This window comes from Urocitellus parryii, unplaced genomic scaffold, assembly GCF_045843805.1.
Source record: "Urocitellus parryii isolate mUroPar1 unplaced genomic scaffold, mUroPar1.hap1 Scaffold_37, whole genome shotgun sequence".
NCBI classification, from domain to species: domain Eukaryota; kingdom Metazoa; phylum Chordata; class Mammalia; order Rodentia; family Sciuridae; genus Urocitellus; species Urocitellus parryii.
In genome coordinates this window covers 1,515,484-1,536,442 of record NW_027553327.1, presented here as the reverse complement: position 1 = coordinate 1,536,442, position 20,959 = coordinate 1,515,484, and the positions used below count along the sequence as shown (strand labels likewise).

General features: G+C 48.6%; 1 pseudogene; it reads left to right on the top strand.

Moving 5' to 3' along the window:
• Positions 1-3,942: 3,942 nt before the first annotated feature.
• On the top strand, positions 3,943-19,574 carry LOC144252153 (two pore channel protein 2-like; annotated as a pseudogene).
• The last annotated feature ends 1,385 nt before the right edge of the window (positions 19,575-20,959 follow it).

Sequence of the window (20,959 nt, the reverse complement as noted above, 5' to 3'; positions counted from 1 at the left end):
ACTCACCAAATGTAAAGGTCCATGAAGAATTATCGTCTCCACACATGAATTCATCGTCAAAAGCCTTGAGACAACAGGGGCTTCACAAAATGGATTCTTGGCCAACTTGATGAGTGTGTCCTCGGACAATGCTTCCACCTGAAAGATGACACCAACTTGTTCTCATTCACATTTCCACAGTGCCCCAAAGAAGAAACAAAGTCTGATACTCTATTGAGTGAATCCTCAAGTGGACCAAACACCATACTTCCTTCCATATTTTAGAATTAACAAATGCAACTTCAACTCAATAACTTGCATTAGGCAACATGCAACCACAACCTCTTACACGTACTCTTTTACACACTCACGTGTCCTAGGTTCTGATCTAACTGTCCATTGAGCAGTCAGAACACATGCTACTTCACATTCCTTACAGGCGACCATCCCATTCTCTGCCAAGCTGAATACAAATCCCTGGTCACAGGAGAATGGAAGCCTATCTCCCACAACAACATGCATCAGGAAACATCGAGGTTTTCAATAAAAACTCTGGGGACACCCTTTTGAAAATCACTTAACCCCTGAAAAGGCGCCTGCCATTCTCCTTGCTGTGGGGGGCAGCGTATTTGAGTCGATTTTCAAACACCTCTTCACAGTTGAGAACATCACTGCACACACACAAAATAACAGCAATTATAATTATTATTATTATATTATTATTATTTTTAAAAATCACTGCAGAATGGCACGGAGTAGGGAAGCAGCTCAGTACAGGACACCCGGGAAGCTGAGAGAGTGCTCCCCTCACCAGGACAGAGTAGCAACCCCAGGGGCAGTCCCCAGAGACCCACCTCCTCCAGCCACACCCTACTGCCTACAGTTACCACCCAGTTAGTCCCCACCAGGGGTTCAATGCACTAATTAGGTTAAGGCTCTCCTCACTTGCACTGTCTCACATGGGAACTTTTGAGGGACACCAACAAACCATCACATCTGTGAGCTACAAACATCTGTACCCTCACCCTTTCTCATAGGATGTATTCCTGAGCTGTCAGCCCTCAGGCCTTCTGTAGTTTCATGGATTGGAAATATCACTTATAAATGGTGCATCCAACTGAACACACTGCTCTACAGGGAGTCAGGTATTTCTGGTCCTATATACACTGGACAGAGAGATGTTGAGGTCCTACTAGGTGTCAGGTACTGTTCAACATTCCGGGATACAGCACAGACCTGGCCTTGGCCTCCCAGAGCTGTAATTTAGCTACTTGTTTATGTGTAGCCTGAGATTAAGCAAGCTTTCAGGGGAAGGTAGGTGTGTGTGTGTGTGTGTGTGTGTGTGTGTGTGTGTGTTTGAAGATTGTCACCATTCACAGATTACATTTAACTAATTAGTGTTGGGAGCATCAAAGGCAAATGAAACAAAACCTCTTCCCCAGGGCAAAAGAGGGGAGATAGGGTGCATACTCAAATTTTAGTAATTTTATAGGTTACTTCCGATACACTGTTATAATTTTCCTTGGGTCTCTATGGTTCTACCCCTCATAAAAGAAGTCTGTATTTGTTGTAGAGGGATCTTTAAATAATATATTATGGAAAACATCAAAAGATAATGCCTTGCTTAAGAAAACAGCAGGCATACTAATGACCATTATAAAACATTGGGGTTTTTAAAGTCAGCATCCTGTTTTATACACAGCCTACTGCTAAGAATTATGCTTCACACCTGGTGTGGTGGTGCAAAAAATATGTGGTTGGCCATTATTTTTCACATCCAATGGACTGTTTTTTTTAGTGGATTGATGTTATATTTTTATGAACAAAACTTCAGTTTTCATGAAGTCCAATATTTCTATTTTTTTCTAGTTGCCTGTGCTTTTGGCAACTTATAAAAAAAAAAATCATTGTCAACTCCGGTGTCCTGAATCTACTGCCCTATGTTTTCTTTTGTAGGTGTTGTATTAGGTAAGAGTTCAACTTCATTCTTTTGCATGTGTATCTCCAGTTTTCCCCAAAATGATGTGCTGAAAAGACTGTTCTTTTCCTCACTGAATGGTCTTGTGTCCCTTATCAAGAGTCATTCGATCACATACACCAGGGCTTACTTCTGGGCATTCTATTCTGTCCCTTTGGTCTCGGTTTGGCTTCCTGTCAACACCGCCCAAGGAGCGGAGGCCACACAGTCGGCACTGCGGGCCAGCCTTGTGACTGGAGCATGATGTGAGCTCTGAGGCACAGGCCAGCGTTCTGCCAGGTTTCCACCTTAACACACTGAGGAGACTGAAGTACTTTCTCACAAGCTGTATTGCCAGAGGTCCGTGAGGCGAGGCCGCATCCTCTGAGTGGGGTCTCACAGGCGCCCATAAATGCATGGGCTGAGCCTTGCTCCTTCCTGGAGGCCTGGGGCTGCCCCTGCAGGTGGAGGTAACAGCTTTCCAACCTGCCCAGGGTCCTTGGTGGGCTTGGAGCGGTTCACCTCCTCTTCTGTCCTCTGCTGACATTAAGAGCCCTTGGGATTCCATGGGGCCAACACAGGTCATCTAGGGTTACCTCCCTATTTTTAAAGTCACTTGATTAGGAACCTGAATTACATCTGTAAACTCCTCATTTGTCTGAAAAGAAATAGATTATACACTTCCAGGGATAAGGGATAGAATCCTTGGGGCTGTAATTCTGCCCATCTTTCTCTCTCTGACCTTGACCTTGCCAACCATCAGGACCTAGCAGATTCCTGCTGAACCATCCAGAAGGACAGTATGTGCCTACAATCCAACCAGCAGACAGACAGACAGACGAAGCAGCTGTCTCCTGACAGAGCATCGCTCAGAGAGGGAAAAGGCGGACTTGCTGTTTAATCATATTTATTGTACAAGCATTGAAGGATATAAAATTTGACAGTAATGGTAGCCTAAATTTAGACGGGTTCTTTTAAAATGGAAAGCTACAAGAGGTATTTCTAGATATTCTGCTCTTAAGTATTGGAACCCACTTTCTATTCTGGAATCTTCTCTGAGTCTTGATTTAAGGGCCTGCTCTGTCTTTGGGGGGGGGGGAGCCATGGTGGGTTCTCCCAAGCACGCTTGTCGTCGTTTGGCTGCAGGAAACAGGAGAGGCAGGTGAACAGCAGTTGGCATCGCCGTACCCTCCACGTGCCAGTTCTCCGCCTGTGTGGATGCTGCAGTGGAGGAAAACCTGTGTTTCTTTCTGGTGTCCTGTTTGTTATGGATCTCCCTGGTTCCTGGGGCTGAAGTGATGGAGCCATGCTGCTCTGAGCAGAAAGCCCTTCCAGAGTGTGGGCAGGGCTCTCCCTGCACAAGTCCCTGAAGTGCGTGGGGAAGGGGAAGGCAACTGTCATGGAGTGATGGGCAGGACCCTCAGTGTGGCTCTCGCTCCTTCTGGGGCTGGCCCTGGTGAAAACATAAGCCAGGGAAGTCCCTGTCCTGCTGTGTTCTCGTGGGTCTTTTCTTCCAGCCCTCCAATCCCTCCTGTAGGAAATCCAGTTTCCATGGAAGTGGTTTAAGTGTCGCATCTCCTCCTGGCCAGGCGTTCACTGTGGGTGCCCCTTTCATTCTTGCTGACATCGGGGGAATCTATCTGCGCCTCCCGCCATGCAGCGTGACCATGCTTCCAGTTCCCTCCATCGCTCAGGGCAGGTGGCTCTCCTCCTAGGTCTCCATAACTGCATGCGAGGGAGAGAGTTGGACAGCAACATGGCTCAGGTCCTGTCCATGTTGAATGCTGGCGCCTTCCTAAGGCACCGAGAATGTCAGAAGGGCAGGTTTGGAGCAAGCTTCAGCATTAGGGATGGGGATGGCTCTGAGGACCCTTTGCAGCCCACAGGGGAGAGGGAGAGTGGGCAGGTTTTCCAGGGTCTGTGGGAGGGGGGATGTCGCCTGAGGCCAGCCTGAAAGGCCAGAGAACCATGATGGGCACTGGGAAACATGACCGAATCCTCCTAGGATGCCTGCCTACACCTTGCATTGGTTGTTCTCTTCGTACTTCATGACCTGCATCATCATCAAGAGCCACATCTTAATGTCCGTCTTCCTGGCCGTGGTCTACAACAACGACAGGAAGCACCTGCAGGTAAGTGCCTGAACCTGGAGCTGGGGGCCGGGAGGTGGGAGCGCCTCTGCTGACCCTTTGGAGGCGTCCCCTATTGTTTACTTGGGTGGAGCTGAGGGCTCCTTTGACGTCTTGCTCCTTTCTGCTCCACAGAAGTCTCTTACCAGTCTTCCTGGTGGGGCTCAGGATGTATCTGAGGAGATCCAAAGGACAGTGGTTAGCCAGGATACCCACCCTTGTGTGGCTCTGCTTGTTGCTTTTAATGCCTCCTGAAGCTCATGGCTCTTTGCAGTGTGCATGTGCAATGGGACTGGAGATGTTCTCCAAGCTTCCATCCCTTCCCCCTCAAACAGAAGGGAACACTCTAGAGCCAGCCCTGTGTGCTCTGCTTGTGACCACTGGCCTCCTGGGGGCAGAGGCTGGGCAGAGGTTTCTGAGTGCCTGGGTGGTAGGGAGCTGCATTTGCCTGGAGATGCCCAATGCCCAGCCGTCCCACTCCCTCCCTGCATGGACCTTCTTTTACTGTAAAACTTACTGCACAGAGAAACCTTTCCTGAAAGGTTAGTTTTCCTTCTGGTTCTTGACTTTTTGGTCCTGTTTTGAATTTCCTGTTGCTGAGGGGTGTCCCCACTGGGGGCAGGTAGAAAGCTGGGGAGAAAGACAGGGCTTGCGGTAGAGGGCAAGAGAGCAGTGGAACTGAGTCTCAGAGCTGGACTTTGAAGACATTTGGCTCTATCAGGGTCCCAAGGAACCTCGGGGCCTCCTGGCACCAAGGCCAGGCCTCCCCTGGTAGAAGAGGCTGCTCCTCAAGGTCTGGGTCTCTCTTCGCTTGAACTGCTGGACAAACAGTTGATGCGCCTCCTATGCCTCGAAACCAGCCTTCCTTAACATGCATCATCCAGCACACATGTCTTAGATGTGCTTTATGTGCCTGGAACCACCCATGGTTCTGCAGAATCCACAGTGACTGAGACCCTTTAAGCTGGTACCGTTCAGCTGTGGGAGCCCATCACCTGGTTGCCGTGTTGCGGGACAGCCTCAGGGAGCAGTAGGACTGAGCGCGGAAGCTGGATGGCTGGTTCTAACCTGAGGGGCGTTGTTGAGTTTCCTCACCTTCTGGAAAGTTCCCTGTGGTCAGACCAGATGGCAGCTGTAGGAGTCCAGCTCCCACAGGGGGTCTCAGGAGACGAACAGATGGTGAGGAGTCATCGAAAGGGGGTGGAGAAACAACGCAGACACCAAGATGAAGGTGCTGAACCCAATCTTTACTCGTGAAGTTAATCATATATACTTTTCATTTTGGCAGGCTCACAGTACTTTGTGGTTACAAAACAGAAATCATTATTCAAAGAAACAAAGTATTACATAGCTACAATTAGAATAGAAGAATGTATCTTGGCTTATGCATAAGCAAGCATTTTTACTTTCAGTTCACTTTGCTTTGAGCTGTTTCCACTTAGTTTTTAATAATAGTTAGAAATGTCCCAGACTACTGGCCTACACCTTGACTATTCTTTCTTGACTAGAATTGGTGCCACTGTTATGGTAAGCAGTTAACTTTGAAAGAGAGGCTACTAATTTTAATCAAACAAGAGCAAGAGCACAAACCATTGTGCACAGGAACAAGAACAAGTTGCCCAGTACTAAGCACTAATCTGTCTTCTTAACATTAATTCTTCTTCTTTAGATTTTAATTTAATTTCTCAAAAACTTCCTTGACTGATTTTCCTACAAGGGGTTTCTCATTAAACATTAACAATTTACGTTCCACAGTTGAATCATTGCATTTAGAGTAAACAGATCTATTCCTTTGAAGTAGTTGCATTAATTGGGAAATTCATGCTTTTTCCATCATACTTAATGGTCATATGAGAAGTCGCAACTAGACTTATTAAAGGAATACAAAACCAAACCAGCCCATTCCCAGAAACATACTGCGCTCCTCCAGAGGATGGACGCCTGCTGCAGTCCGGCTGCAGCAAAATAGCCGGGGGGGTGGGGGGGTGATGAATAACTTGTGCACGTAGATACAGCAGGAATAGGAGCCGTTTATTGTAGGACAACAGAACTATTTATACATTTTGCATAGCTTATCTTAATTAGCATAAACCAGATACATCAGTCAACCAATAAGGAATCTCCACACTTAATGGCTCGCTTTTGTTACTTCTCAAACCACTCCCTCTGGCATTTTGCCAGGCACCATCCAAACTTGTTTACGAACTCTAACATTTCTCTGGCAAAATACCAGGTGTTATTTTGACTTGTCTACAGACCTTAGCAGACGCCTGGCGCCATCCACCTCAGTAGGGCCTTGCCATTGCCTGAGTCAGGGGAGGCGGGCAGCAGGCAGCCTCGGCTGTCTCCTCGTCTCTCTGGCTGTCTTAATGGAGCCCTGTGTGCCTCTCCCTGTGTCTCTCTCCCCTCAGTGGTGCCCCAGCCCCTTCCCTTCTGGAATCCTTCCTCTGGGGCGGAGTGGAGTCTGGATCCTTCTGCTGTCGGTCTGTTTCTCACCACAGATTGTCCTCCACGGGTTCCCTCATTGACACTTGGTAAGATGAGTCTGTGACCGCAGGCGTGGTCAGCAAAATTGACGTGGAGCAGGGAGGGTGATGTCCTGGTCATTGGCTGACCCGTCAGTGACTCTCCCTGACTCCTCCTTGACCTCCACGTGGTTGGTGTTGAAGAAACGGACATCTTCTTGAATCTTCTCTAAAATTAACCAACTCTCCTTTTCTAAGAACGGGGTTCGAAAACTGGCCTCTCTGAAATGTCCCCAGGTGCTGGAGGCATTCCGCCTTCTGAAGTTCAAGGTGGGCACCGAGGTTGCAGTGAAAGAGGCTGCATGGAAGCAGCTGGTGAAGGTGGTGGTGCCCGACATCAGCACCTCCCACCTGGAGCTACTTCTGAGGACCTCAGACGAGGGACAGAGGGACACGTGGATAAGGAGCCCTCTTCACTGTGCTTCCCAAAGCAATGGGAAGCTGGGGACGTGGCTCAGTGGTCGAGCACCTGCCGAGCGTGGGTGAGACACTGGGTTCGAGTCTCAGCACCACATAAAAACAAATAAATAAAATAGGGGTATTGTGTCCATCTACAACTTAAAAAATAAAATTAAAAAAGCGATAGGAAAAGCAGCAGTGCTGCACAGTCACTCAGGATCTGAGGTGTTGGTCCCAGGATCCCTGTAGACACCAAATCCCAGGATGTCAAGCCCCATGGGGGTATGGCAGAGCAACTGCACAGAACCCAACACATCTTCCTGTACCCTCAGATCATCTCTAGATTTCTTCTAGTAGTTAATGCTGCAAAAATCCTTGTTACACTAGTAGTGACAGGAGAAAAAGTCTGCAAGTGTTCAGTGCAGACACATTTTTTTTTCCCTGAATATTTTTGACTTGAGGTTGGTTGAGTCTGGGAATGTGGAACCCACAAGACAGAGGGATGACTGTTATTTTAATTAAAAAATTTTATAGAAAAGTGGTAGTGAGGATTGAACCCTGGGGTACTTAATCACTGAGCCACATCCTCAGCCCTTTATCTTTTTTATTAAAGATGAGATCGGCAGAGTTGCTGGAGCTTCACCATGATGCTGACCCTGGCCTCGGCCTTGTGATCCTCCTGAGTAACTGGGATCACAGGTGTGAGTCGGCAAGACAGGCACTCAGGAGTTAGCCAGCTCTATTTTGTCACTTGAATCATGATTATAAGTTAAATGAGACCTAGGTTCATCTGATTTGCAAAAGGAATTAGTCATGGCCTTTTTTATAAAGATCCATCCATGTGGTGAGAAGATGCCAGCAAGCCGCTGGGTTGAACAGACTCCCCAGTATTTTGCCTTTAACAAACAGCTGCCTCAATTTAAACATCACTCCTGGGCCAACCTGTTTTTGAGGAAGATAATCAGTCAAATTTGCTGGCTTGCGGGTGGTTGATTACAGAGATACAGCAGAGCTTTCTGCTGACTGGTGGCTCCTTCCTTAACTGTTACTTTCAAAAGACAGTTTTAATAATACAGGTCGTCAATTAAACACTTCACGCGGTCTCACCTCGGAACAGGTGAAGGAGGGAAAGGGTGCTGTGGAGCGTCCCACGTCCCCACTGGGTCAGCAGATGTGAGGACTTGTGGATTCCAAGGCTGACACAGGAATCCTGTTAGCACCCAGAGTGTTGGAACTTGAATCCAGTGTTAAACAGAGAAGCATAAAATATAAGGGCAGAAAAAAAACAGGTGGAGTAGAAGTATAATTTTTTTTCCTTAGTGATATCTACTTTTTGTGGTCTCAAATGTTTTTTTAATCTTTCCTTTTTTTAAAAAAATGATTTTTTTTTAGTTATAGGTGGATACAGTACCTTTATTTTATTTTCATGTGGTGCTGAGGATCCGACCCAGTGCCTCATGCATGTGCTCTACTTCTGAGCCACACCCTCAGCTGGCTTAATCTTTACTTTTTAACTGATACATAATAACATAAAATTGTGTATATTTATGGGGTACCCTGTGATGTTTTGACACATGTGTACATTGTGTAATGTCTTACACTTGTTAATAAATAGAGTATGAGGCAGGCAGTGTGGTCTACACTAAGGATGGGCCAGCCACAGTCCAATGGCCAAGTGGGGCTCCCTGTTTTTATAAATGAAGTTCTATTGGAACACAGCCATGCGCATTCATGTGCTTTCTATGGCCTCTTTCATGCTCTAATGGCAGAATCAAGTAGTTCTGACAGAGATGATGGCCTGAAAAGCCTAATGTAGTTACTATTGGACCTTTTAATGAGAGCTTTCTGATGCCTAAACTATGACATTACATGGCAGATGGGTACAAATTCCTTCTTAACAAAAAATTACTACGGTCTTGATTTTCTTTGGTCTGTCCTATCTGCTGAATCTTCTGGATTAACACAGACACATTCAATTCCATCCACTGATGACATTTCTTTAAGTTATATGCTGTCACTGGACATTCATTCTTTAACTGCTTTGGGAACTGGCCAAGTGGGAGAGAGGTGACAGGGTGGTGAGGACAAGGGCCCCAGGCATTCAGCAGCTCTTGGGACCATTGCCTCATCAGTCAAGTGGGTCCAAGTGGTTTGAGAAAGCACACCTGCATTTCGGCCTGGGCTGGAGGGTGAGCGTGACGAGGCCATGGGTTTGAGAGTTCGTGGGAAAGGACAAGGCAGTCAGGTGGGTGGAGAAGAAGGTCGGGGCCCAGGTAGAAGTACATGGGTTTCACCAGTTGCCATGGTGCATGCCTGTAATCCCAGCACTCAGGAGGCTGAGGCAGAAGATCGAAAGGTTAAGGCCAGCCTCGGCAATTTAGAGAGGCCCTAAGCAACTTAGCAAGACCCTGTCTCAAAATAAAAAAAAAAATAAAAAGGGCTGGGGATGTGGATCAGTGCTTAAGTGCCCCTGGGTTCAATCCCTGGTACTAAAAAAAAGAAGAAGTATATGGGCTTCATATGCTTTGGAGGTGGGGAGAAGGACCGGCAGGACACATCAATGTGGGCAGAGAACCTAGGTGGGGAGGAATGAAGGGACAAGAGACACCAGGGATGACAGCAAGACAGGAGTTCTGATCAAGCTGCAAACTTTTATTGTTCACACAGGGGTATTTATATGCTGGGGATGGGGAAGCTCTCTAATCAGCAATTGCTGGATGTGGGTGGTAAAACTGCCAGCTGCAAGATGTCTGATGATCCTGATAACTGCAGTATGTTCCAGGGAGATAGGTAGCTGCAGGATGTCTCCCAGGCAGGATGTCTCCCAGGGGGCTGTTTCTTGTAAATGTCAGGCTATTCTTTGAAGGAGAATTTCCTTTTAACCCCTGACAGGTCAGGGGATGGCCTGAGGGCAGAGTGAAGGGCGCTGAGTTAGTGGGTAACATGCAAATGAGCAGAATACTGTCCTGCTGCCTTAAGTGGGTGGAGGGTCTGAACAAGGGCAGGCAGGTGGAACACTAGGGGACAGCAGTATGGCTACTTGCCCTCGGGCTCCCCCTTGTGGGGGCTTCAGGTCTTCCTCTGTAAAATGCAGAGCTCAGAGTCTACACCAAATTGACTTCACCCTGGACCTTAGTGAAACACGGATTTGGCTTCATTTTCCTGTTGCACACAAAACGAACTTTCTCCGCTTGGCTGACCTCCTCAATGTCCAGGTGGTCACCGTCAACATCAGGAGACATCTGCTAGAAGCCTGGGTGCCATGGGTGTACCAGTCATCTGCAAGCCTCTTGGTCCAGAGGATGGTCTGGCAAGGTGAGTGACACAGGGACAGTTTTGCTTTAACAGAAGACCCTGCCCACAGCGCCTGCGCTGAGCTTGCCGCATTGCTGAAAGGACAAACCTACAGCTTGTCACTGCTTTGGCTTCTCAGGGAGGCCTGGAAAGGGGTCAGGACACACTGTGTGGGCTCTCCTGGGAGAATAGGCTTCAAGAATGTGCTTCTTCTGGTGATGTCTCCCAGGACACTCAAGGACCATGGAGAGGTGTGCTCCCTGAGCCAGGGAAGCTGACCCCTCTCTGAATTCAGGAGGTCCTGGCCCCACCAGCGTAATCACAAAGTTGACACAAATCTGGCACTTTGATTCTGTGAATTATGGTCAGGACTGATGAGTCAGCTTTGTTGGGATAACTGCTAAAGGAGGACTGTGTATACCTTAATTTTCTAGCCAATGGCCGGCCTCCGGAAAAAGCCATTTATCCTGGTTTAAGGTCTTTCTTTAAACGTGTGCGGCCTATTCTCAGCCATAGTGGCCTCTTGTTTTCTTTACATTTAATGTTTCATAAAAGCAAATGGCTCTGAAGCCCCTGAGACAGATGAATGTCCCTGTTAACTGCCTGCATTTGGAATTTATCAAAGATCTTTACATGGAGACTCTTTTCTGTCAATTCCAATCTTGAATCACAGAAGTTCTCCTCACAGGGGAGGACACTAGGGTGGCCTCTCCATGCTGTCCCCTACCTGTGCATATGGCAGGCTCCCTGGGGCACCTGAACACCTGGGGCAGCTGTGCAAGAGCTGGAAGGGGGAGCTGAAGCGGGGCTGGCAGGCTGGCTTGTTCACCCACTTTGTCTCCAAACTTAGGAAGCTAGACCGGCGGATCACCTGGAAGGTGTGCATGGGGAGTAGGTTTTCTGAAGCTCTCTTATTTAAGGCTGCAATTTTTCCTAGGAACATCCCTGACTGAACCCTAACCACCTCCCTGCCCCCTGATTCTGCCTCAGCTTTCATCTGACCCAGGTGCTGCCCCCTGGGGGAGCCTGGGGAAGCTGTACCTCTCTCCCTCCTTGGTTCCTCTTGGGAAAGGAAGGCTGCACCAGGGTCAGCAGAGGCAGATAAATTCCAGCTCTGCTAGAACCTTCCTGGGTGAGGAGTGGTGTGTGTTGGGGATGCTGAGAAATAAAGTCTCTCCGGTAGGGCCCTAAAGCGGATCGCACTCCTTTCGCTGAAATGCGGGTGACAGGGTCTCTCTCTCCCCCCAAGGCAGGATCTTTGTCTGGGTTTATGATGTCGTCATTCTAATCAACGCCATGTTAATTGCCCTGGATGAGAAGAACCCATTCGTCTCCTACACCGAGTGGCTTTTCCTTTCTCTGTAGTTCTTGAGATCCTCCTGAAGTTCTACACGCATGAGCCCAGAGCCTATTTTGAAAGGAAGCAATTCTGGAACTGGTGAGTGTGTGTCCTAGGGAGGGGACAGGGAGGGACTTCCTGTCACAGTTCAGAGACATGGCTGCAGGTCTCCAAGCTCCACCTGTGTAGAGGCATCTTATAATTAGCTCTTGGAGGGGAACCCTCTGCGTGGGTAAAGGCCGAACTTCCCAAGGTCAATTTGAACTGTCTAATTAAAATGAGAACCACAGACCTTGACATCTTGGAGTTGGGAAGGATCTTTAAAAGAAGGAAGCCCAATGTTTTTCTCTACTTTCTCACAATACTTCTTTTTTAAAAAAATATTTTTGTTCTTTTTAGTTATAAATGACAGTACAGTGTATTTGGACCTATCATACATACATGGAGCATAATCTCCCATTCTTGTGGTTGAACTTGGTGGTATGGAGTTCCACTGGTCGTGTATTCATATATGAACTTAGGAAAGTTAAGTCCGATTCCTTCTACTGTCTTTCCCATTCCCAGCCCCTCCTTTCCCCCCACTCTGCCCTGTCCAACCTGGTGATCTACCCCTATCCCACCTATGGTCACTCACAATACTTCTGACACCAAGTGTGTGTTATTTTTTCTCACACCTACCAACTGTCCAACTCTCTGGTCGTCAATTTTGTGTCCTGCAATTCAATTAAATTTGGACACAATTTGTCCACAGTTAGCATCAAATACCACAGGTTGAGCACTGAGCCAAGACTGAGGACAGTCCCCAAGACTGTCCTCTCTCCAGACACCAACTGCATGTCCAGATTAACACCTGTGCTGCTGACTGATCACCTATAAATCAGAGGTGACCAGAAAAACACTTCGGTTACTAGATTTCTGGTTGTTGTACAAGGGTACAGCTCAGGTCAGCCAGACTGAGAGGTGCAGTGTGCAGGAAAAGGGGTGCGCAGCTCCCATACCCTCTACAGGTGCGCCCTTCCCTGCCCCTCAGTAACCCAGAAGCTCCCCCAACACTATTGTTTTTTGTGGAGGCTTTGTTATGTGTGCATGATGGATTACACATTGGCCATTGGTCATCAACCCAATCTTCAGCCCCTCTGCCCTCCCCAGAGGTAGGGGGCAAGGATGGGGGTGGGGCTGGAAGTTCTAGCTCTCTGATCCCCTGGTAGGTTCCCCTGTCAATTCACATCCCCATCCTGAGGGGCTTTCCCAGGGCGACCTCATTAAGCTCAGGTGGGGTTGAAAAAGGGCTTGTGATGAATAGCAAAGGATGCTCCTTCCACCTCTGTCACTTATCACTGGAGGGACAGGGCTCTTAGGCGTTCAGGTCATGAGACTAGGGATGAAGGCCAGGCATCCTAGAACATCATGGCCAAGGAGGCAATTCCTTTGGCAGCTTCCTTGGCCCGCTCCCTAACCTCACTGTCAGAAACTCAGCCTGTGTGGCTGGCCAGCGGGCTGTTGACCAGCCCTCCCCTGGGTGGTGGATGTGTCTCCCACGAGCCTTCCCTTCTCCAGGCCGCTGGTCTCCACCCTTGGCCCTGGTGCTGTGCGCCAGCTGGTGCGTCTTAAACTGCTGTGTGTCGAGCCCTGCAGGGCACAGAGATGCAAGCCGCAGGCTGACTTTGCTCTTAGTGCCAGGAAACTTCTCCCGAAGTGCACGTGGCTGGGGGGCACCTGGTCGGTGTTTTCTTCTCCTTTAGCACCACTGTCAGGAAAGTCATGGCACGATGAATTCTACTTCCATTAAGTCGTAATGCACATAGTAAAATTAATACCAGGAAAGACCTACTGTGCATTCTGCAAGCATTCTTCATCGGATGGGCACAGTGGTGCACGCCTGTGGTCCCAGTATCTTGGGAAGCCGAGGCAGGAGGATGGTGAGTTCAAAGCCAACCTCAGCAACTTAGCAAGGCCCTAAGAAACTCAGAGAGACCCTGTCTCTAAATAAAATATGGAGAAAAAAAAAAGGCTGAGGATGTGGCTCAGTGGTAAAGCACCCCCTGGTTCAATTTCTGGTGCCCAAAAAATAGAAAAATAAAAATGTTCTTCACCAGTATAGACTTTTGTGGAAAGCGAAGTGATGTGTGGGTTAGTGATTCCTGCATCTCTGTGGGCGACTCAGAGCAGCCAATGGATGATCATGGGATGGTTCAAGCCTAGTGTTTCTTGCTTCCCATGCAGTGACCTAAAAGTTCCAGAAATGAATTTCAGCACTGGCTAGTTATCTCACATAAGCTGTTGGTTCAGTTTTCTGGGGACCCATCAAAGCCTGAGCTTGACATGCCTCTCACTTGATTCTTAATGGACTTTGCTTTTGCCATTAGGTTTGACATGCTGATCGTCATCGCAGCCTGATGGCCACGGTGGCTGATGCCACCATTCAGTCAGGTCAGTGCCTCCAGCTCTAGGCTTCATGGAGGATCAGGTGCTCACTCAGTTCTCTGTTGAAAATCCACCCTGCACTGTGGAGATTTGGGGGCCAGGAGGGGGGACACCAGAAAATTATTAAAAGTGTTCCGTATTCAGGTTGGAGGTGTGGTTCAGTGATAGAGCACTAATCTGGTGTGTGGAGCCCTGGGTTCAATCCCCAACACTGGGAGGAAATATATGTCTCTATGTGTACACACACACACACACACACACACACACACACACACTTATATCCAATGCTCTTGAGAGGGATGGTGCCTTTGTGTGTGTCTAGCCATCCAGTATTTTAGGGATTTCGCGTGTGGGAGTCCATCACACCAGATTCTTACCTGGTCATCTCTCCAACACTAGGCCGTGTCTCAGGGCTGCCCTCTACCCTTCCATCTCCTGCCTGCCTTGGCCTCCCACCCAAGTCCTCCCCACAGCAGGAGCCTGCACCAACCCTGCCCCCGCCTCTTCCTACCACACCTACCTCCACCCTGCGTGGGATTATTTAAGACTTCTTAAGGGAACTTGATGAAAAGAATTCTGGGGGAGGAAGGCTCACTTGAAATGTGCTCTGTAGAACTGGAGCCACTTCCTGAGGACAGTCTATATTTGCTCGCACAGCTCTGGGGCTGGGGGCTGGGGGCTGGGGACAGGGAAGCCTGGCCTCCAAACTCACCTTGGCTCTGACTTGTAGGGATGGTTTCGGATTCAAGGCAGCACTTCTTCGTTGGTGCTCAGACCATTGCTCTCTTCTCTTTTCAGTGCTGGGCCTAGAACCCAGGGCCACCCACATGCTAGGCAAGCGCTCACCACTAAGCCCTACTCCCAGCCCCCTTTCCCATCTTGACAGGAAGTTGCATCACTGCCCAGGGACCCACAGTCCTAGTCCCCCCAGGGCAGAGACTGAGGAAGCACATTATTAAAGGGTTGTGTCTCTTACCAGCAAGAAAATACAACAGTCAGCAGATCCTGGATATTGTCTTGATACCGAGCATCCTCTGGCTCCTAAGGGTCATCGTCAGCATTCAGAGGTAAGGGGGCCGTGGCATGAGGTGGCTGCACTTGGGTGGTTCCCCTGGTCAAGCCGATGGAAAACCGTCTTACATGGGAGCTTCAAACACTCCCAACCTGGAACCAGGAATATAACTCATGTGAAGGGTGTGGGGTCCTCTGGGAACTGAGGAGGAGGGAAGCAGAGAGGAGCCAGAGGCTGGGTTAAGAGCACTCGGCTGTCAGCTCCCTGGGGACGCGTGAGCCACTTTCATCCCTGAGCCTAGCCCTGCATGTGACAGCGTGAGAGTCGTCGTGATGGTGGCTAATGCTAACCCAAGTGTGTTAACCATTCCTTATTAAATCCCACCCACAATCCGTGATGTAGGAACTTTCTCTATCCCTACTTTATAGGTGGTGAGTTGAAGCATAGAGAAGTTAAGTCACTCTTCCAGTGATGCACAACCAAGGTGCATACCCAGGAGTTGGACCCCAAAGCCCTAGATAAACCCCAACCTCAGTAATTATTATTTTTTTTTATACTGGGTGTGGAACCCAGAGCCCTACACATGTTAGACTGAGTTACATCCACACCCCCTTTTTAAAAATGCTGTTTTTTAAAACTTTTTCTTAGTTGTAGAAGGACAATATTTAGTATTTAGTGTTTTTTATCTGGTGCTGGGAACGAACCCAGTGCCTCATGTGTGCTAGGCAAGCACTCTACCACTGAACCACAACCCCAGCCCTAAAATGCAATTTTTAATAACATTTCAGTGAGGGGCTTTCTAAATTGCCCAGGCTGGCCTCAAACTTGTGATCCTCCTGCCTCAGCCTCTTGAGTAACTGCGATTCCAGGCCTGTACCAGCACACCTGGCCCAGCCTCACTTTTTGATTTAGGGCAGCCGCCCATCCGGGGATGCCTGGCAGCCACCTCCGTCTAGGACTGGCCTGCTCCTCTAGGACAGCTTTAAATGGGGTCAACTTTGGTGGAGAAAAGCAGATGAGGCCAAGCAGCTCTCTATTCCTCGTCCACCTTAGTCTCATTGGAGTTCTAGGTTATCATTGCTGCGGGAAGCTGCTTGTGACACCCATTCTGTGAGGCTGGCTTCTGCTACTGGCCAGGGCCACCGTGTGGACAGCTGCAGGACTAGGGAGGGGCTTTATGGAAAACGGGCTGGCCTGGCGTCAGTTTTGTTCTCCTCCTTCTCCTTTGCCTCCTGCCTTGAACTTGGTTTGCTCCTAGGTTCTGGGTGATGGTGACCACTCTGATCAACACTGGCCCTCGATGATCACATTTGGTGGACTTGCCTTTGTGCTCTCCTTTGCTATTCGATGTGAAATCACTCTAAGCCTCAAGGCATGGGAGTATTAGACTCCAGTAGGGAGAATAAGTCAATGAGTGGTATGGGTCTCCAGTGGCCAGTCTTACGGAATACCAAGTTTCTAGAAGCACTGGGCGCACTTCCTGGCTGCCATGTGGAATGCCAGCCGTCCATCAGGCTGACCCAGGCAGTGTCTTCCTCATCCCTGGCCCAGGGGATATTCTTAGCCCCAGGGGGATATTCTTAGGCAGCAGAGGGCTCACAGGGACATGGGGTCCTTCCAGCTCATGGCTCTGCCCCCGCCCCAGGCCTGAGACCCTGTGTTCTGCTTGTGGAGGGAGCCCCCTACATCTCTCTCTCTCTCTCTCTCTCTCTCTTTTTTTTTTTGAGAGAGAGAATTGTTTAATATTTATTTTTTAGTTTTCGGCAGACACAACATCTTTTATTTTAATTTTATGTGGTGCTGAGAATTGAACCCAGCGCCTCACGCATGCCAGGTGAGCACGCTACCGATTGAGCCACATCCCCAGCCCCCTCCTACTTCTCTTGTTCAGTGCTGGTGAGAACAAGATCATAAGAGGCCATTTGGGACTGGGGGCCTCTTGCTTAGAGCTGTTGAGGGAGCCCGAAGGGGTGCACACTGCAGAAGAAGGGCATTTGCTTTTCTTTTTCTGTGTAACGGCAGGTCCATTAGCCTAGGAGAATGGAAAGTCAGCTGTAGGTCCCCCATTCCCAGCTCTGGGATGCCGCTTCCCAGAGGCAGCCGTCAAAGCTCTTGTAGCTCTTCCTAAACCCTTCCACGTGTGCTGGTGTGTGGTTCACACCCCCAGTTCATTGTTCAATCCAGTGGGGTGATCCATGCACAGTGGACTTGGCCGACTTCATTCTACAGCACATATTTGTCACATGCTTTGGAGGTACCTGCATCCAGGGAAGGCCACCATGATGGAAAGTGCCCCAATGGGATGTGGTGGTGCACACCTGTAATCCCAGGAGTTTGGGAGGCTAAGACAGGATGATTACAAGTTCAAGGCCAGCTTCAGCAATTTAGCAAGGCCCTAAGCAATTTAGTGAGGCCTGTCTTGAAAATAAATAAATAAATAAAAGGGCTAGGGATGTGGCTCAGTGGTTAAGTGCCCCTGGGTTCAATCCCTAGTACCAAAAAAAAAAAAAAAAGAGAGACAAGTGTCCCCAAAATAGAAGGCTCTAGAACACCACTGACCAGTGGGTGGGCTTGCCTTTCACCTTCAGAGACCATGTGGTAAGGCCATCCTTGGGCATGCATCTTTGTGTCCTCACACGAGTGTGAGTGTTGGGTGCTCTCCTAGAGGTGAGCAAAGGTAAATGGGTTCATGATTTGGATTGATAGTGACAACTTGCTTTCACAAACATGCTCTAGTATGGATTCCAAATGACATGTGGGATGTATGTTTCTCTGCTCACAGATGGATTTATTCACTGTTTCCATCTCCCTAGATCTGATAGATGAGAAAATAGCACCATGCTGTCTTGACATGCATTGCTTTAGTTGCTCATGAGACTGAGCATCTTTTCCATGTGATTTTGGCCATTTATGCATATTTCCAGTAACATCCGTGGTTCTATTTCTCTATTACCTTCACTTTTATTATTAGCATTATTGTTTTTGGTACCAGGGATCCCAGGGGTGCTTAATAATGGAGCCACATCCTCAGACTTTTTCATATTTTATTTTGAGACAGGGTCTTGCTAAGTTGCTCAGGCCTCGCTAAATTGCTGAGACTGGCTTTGAACTTGGAATCCTCCTGCTTCAGCCTCCTGAGCTGCTGGGATTTTAGTCGTGTGCCCACAAGCCCAGCTGGTACTTTTACTTTTGATATGATTTGTAGGACTCTTTGGCCTATTAAGGAGACAGGTCTGTGGTAATCTATGCATAAGACAATGACTTTTCCTTATCTGTCACTTTCCCCTCTCCCCATAATCTTTTCTTTGGTGGGGAGGCGGTGTGCGGCTATACCCAAGTTTAAATTTATTATATAGTCAGACTTATTGATCTTTTTATAGTTTCTAGGTTTCACAGCATGCTTAGGAAGCCCTTTTCCTGCCCCACTTTCCACCTTGATACCTTTATGGGTTGGTTTTTGTTTGTTTTGGTACCTTTGCAGTTAATTTTGTCGTAAAGAACAGGTAAAGATCCAACTTCAGTTCTCCTTCACTAGGGGACTAACCTGTTTAGTGGGTATTTATCCCACTGCTGCCTTGCCAGCAGCTTAGTTTCTGACTTGGTAAATGTCCTGGGAGGTCCAGGGGGCTCCACCTAGCTGTGCCTTAATCTCTCCACCAACTACCCAGGCTTCTCTGGGGGACCGGCCGAGCAGCGATCCCTTCCCACTCACTCCCCTAAGCTGCGTGGCTCTGGGCTGGAGAGACCACCATCCTTGTGAACACCGCTGCCCTTCTGTGGGACCTCGGGTGCGTCTAGCGCTCCATGCCCCTTGCTTCTGCAACTTTGGGTGACCCCTGGTGTCTGGCGCCTCCCACCCTAGGTGGTCTACTATGCGTTTGCTGTCATCAGGATGGAATTGTTCTGTGACAGAATCCGGTCCTTTGACCCAAGTTTCACTGATGCACTGGTGTGTGGCGACCTGCCCTTGAAGGGGTGGCATTGGCTGGGGCAGGCACTGCAAAAACAGCTTCAGTGATCTGGCCGCTTCCTCCATGCTGCTGGAGGAGCTCATGGTGGTGAACCAGTGGCACGATCACCTTTCTGGGGAGCTGGTGGTTTGGGCGCCTGCCCCAGGGGCGGTGTGTCCTGATTAGTGACCTTGGGGTGCAGGAGGGCACCCTGAGCTCGGGCACCCGCAGTTTTCGAGCGCTGCTTCCTTAGCCGCCCGCCCATTGCAGGCGGCTTTGCCCTGGTGACCCATCAGGTGGTGAAACTGTACTGCATCCTGTTCCATGTCGTGGTGGTCATCCTCATCATCAAGTGAGTGTCCCCACAGGGTTCCCTGTGTTACAGCAGCTTAGCCTGCCATAGCCTAACTAACCCAGAGATGGGTTAGTCTGAACATTCCAGAATGAAACAAATGGGAGAGATGCACGGACTTGAAGGATGGGAGAGGAGGACCAAGGACGCGGGCTCCTTGGGTCAGCGCAGAGAAGGTTGCACGGAGGCCTTCCAGGTTTGCTGTGTCGTGTAACCATGCCTGGCTATCCAGCAGCTTAACTTTTGAGAGTCACAGCCCACCCTTGGGCTTTTCTTTGGGGAGAATGAATGTTAGGACCATTGCCTTAGATCAGATTAAAGCCAGCCAGGAAGGTGCTCAAGCAGGAGTCTCTGTATCCCCTGAGTAAAGAGTCTAGTTTCTTAGCTGGAACTCGAATGTGGAGCAGGGCTCAAGAATGACTAGGAAATGCCTGGGCCCGAGAAACGTCTCACTCTGGACCAGGAGCTGGGTCCAGCCAAGGTTTGCACACTCAGGAGGAGCTGGGGTCGAGACTCAGGTGAACGCACCCCAGCCAGCTCTGTCCTGCAGGGAGGGATACCTGCAGTGGAGTGAGCCAGAACTCTGTGCCCTCCCTGCACGGACCTGTCACTTTCCTCTCAGGTGCCCTCTGGACTCAGGGCTTCTTCCCTGGTGCTGATTAGCTACATGAAATCCAGACCACTGATTACAACTAAAGGAAGTTTTTTTTTTTTGTTGTACCAGGCATATGTACAAAAAGCAAAACAATACCTACTAACTGAAATGATTAAAATAACTAGCTCTGTTGAGATTTGTCCCACCCTGGGGACAAGCCATTGCTAGGAAATCAGATTGAGAAGTTTAATTTAAAGGAAGCCCTTGGATTAGATCACAGACCAGACAGGCAACAGCAGACACGCTGTTGGTGTCACATGGGGATGTTTCTGAGTGTGATCCAAGTTAAAGAGCCAGGAATAGAATATGGGCTGGCAATGACACTGGCCATGCCACCCAGGGCCTAAGGCCCCTGCAGCTGTCTCCCACAGATGAACACGTGCAGTTTCTAGCTGTTCAGTCTTGGTTTCCTTTGAAAACAGCCATTTTCAAAAGGAACAAAATCCTGTCAATCTGGCTTTATGGATGCTCAGTTGTTTAGACACTTCAAGAGTAAGTTTGGTATTGGTTTCCCTGCTGAGGTCTGACCCTGGATCATTTTCAGTTTCCAAGTTTGATATGTGTATGTGTGTAACTGGTCATGTAGGTTACAACCTTTATTTTCAAAATATAATTGCATTTTGGGGTCCCTAACCTAGCAATTTATCCTACAGATATAGTAGCACTCACACTCACTGTTTTGTAGTAAAAAACTGTGAAACCAACTAAGTGTCTCTAAATCGGAGATTGGTTAAATAAATAACAACCAGTTCCAGCAGGGGAATGAGGTATAGCTGGGTCAATATAGATGGAAATGGGCAAGAAAACTGTGAAGTAATGATATACTTCATATTTGCTTATAAAAAGAACAGATAGATTCCCAGCACCTCAAAAGCATCTTACCTCAAGCCAGTATCATGAAGTGAATGGATATGCACTGGAAAAGCTGCTCTTAGAACAGGGGA